This window comes from Juglans regia, unplaced genomic scaffold, assembly GCF_001411555.2.
Source record: "Juglans regia cultivar Chandler unplaced genomic scaffold, Walnut 2.0 Scaffold_879, whole genome shotgun sequence".
Taxonomy (NCBI): domain Eukaryota; kingdom Viridiplantae; phylum Streptophyta; class Magnoliopsida; order Fagales; family Juglandaceae; genus Juglans; species Juglans regia.
In genome coordinates this window covers 7,501-9,172 of record NW_023363763.1, presented here as the reverse complement: position 1 = coordinate 9,172, position 1,672 = coordinate 7,501, and positions in this window count along the sequence as shown.

Below are 1,672 nucleotides of genomic sequence, written 5' to 3'. Positions count from 1 at the left end.
TGGCGGCCCCGTGGCAGGCCCCATGGCTTGCCTTGACAGCCCCGTGGCATGCCCCACGGCTTGCCTTGACAGCCCCGCTCGCACGCCCCATGGCTTGCCTTGACAGCCCCATGGCATGCCTTGGCAGCCCCGTGGCAAGCCCCATGGTTTGCCTCGACAGCCCCGCGTGCACGCCCCATGGCTTGCCTTCACAGCCCCATGGCAAGCCCCATGGCCTGACTTGACAGCCTGACTTGACAGCCCCATGGCATGCCTTGACAGCCCCGCTGGCATGCCCCATGGCTTGCCTTGATAAATTTTACGTATACTCCCATGGCCCCTGCTTATCGCCTGCAGCATGCACAAATGAGGTGTTACATCCAGGTTCCACTCCAAGGAGTGCCTGACGTTCCATTTGCCTCGGTGGTGCCCATGGCATGCCCCATGGCATGCACAGCGAGGTTAGCACGGTGCCCACGGGCCATGCCTTGACAGCCCCATGGCTTTCCTTGACAGCTCCATGGCATGCACAGCGAGGTTAGCACGGTGCCCACGGGCCATGCCTTGGCAGCCCGATGGCTTGCCTTATAAAATGACCTGCATGCCCCATGGCTTGCCTTGACAGCCCCGTGGCTTGCCCCATGGCATGCCTTGACAGCCCCGCCGGCACGCCCCATGGCTTGCCATGGCAGCCCCATGGCTTGCCTTGACAGCCCCGTGGCAAGCCCCATGGCTCCCCATGGCTTGGCCCATGGCTTGCCCCAAGGCACGCCGCGACACACCCGTGGTGCTTTGCCTACCATGTCAAGCACACAAAGGTCCGACGAAGAACACCGTAGATCACACAAACTCTACAAAAGCAATCTTCCTTGTTGCCTCAAAAGATTGCAATACAACACTCACAACATGGCCCCCCAATGTTGCCACCCGACGTGCATGAACGGGGGCGAACACTTGTCTCGTGCTTTTGGACAATTGAAACCACCCAAATTGGTTTCCTAAATTCATTCCAATACATCTTGGATGTGTTCCAAGCATCACCTATCGATTTTGCCTATTTTCGATTTTTTTTGATTTTTCGGATTTATTTAATCAAAAAAATTAAATAAAAAAATCCCGATGTCGAAAAATTGTGAGGCTTGCTCCTACTTCAAGATATGATTTTTCTAAGCATGCCTGCAAAAAATCTCGTCCAAATTCAAAGTATTTCGATAAAAAAGGCCTTTATGTTTCCTCGGACATTTGATGTTTCCTCCTGCCGGTTGGGATTTGGCTCTAAATGCTCTTTAGGGGGGGCATGCAAGCCCCAACATGGTCAGCCAGGAGGGCTGACCATGCCGCCCCCCTCACATGGGCATGCCCCTGGCGCCCATGGAAAGGGCGTGTGCCACGCCCCCCATGCCACCGGCGGGGGGGTATCGTCTCCACCGCCGCCGGCGGTGGTTGTGGCGGCGGCCGCCGCCGGCCGACCATGTCCCGACGACCGTTTTTTGGGCTCGTTTTCGTGGGGGTGATTCCTACATTCTCGATTGCTTTCTAGCAACAAGCTTGTGCTTTAGGGACGGATTTGGTGGCACCTAGTGCCACGCATGGGCTTGTTGATGGGGGCAATCGGTCGTGCTAGGGGCTTTCTCACGTTGGCTAGCCCTCGTGTGCTCTAGTCTACCCCATGGCGGTTGGGCCTATTTGTTTG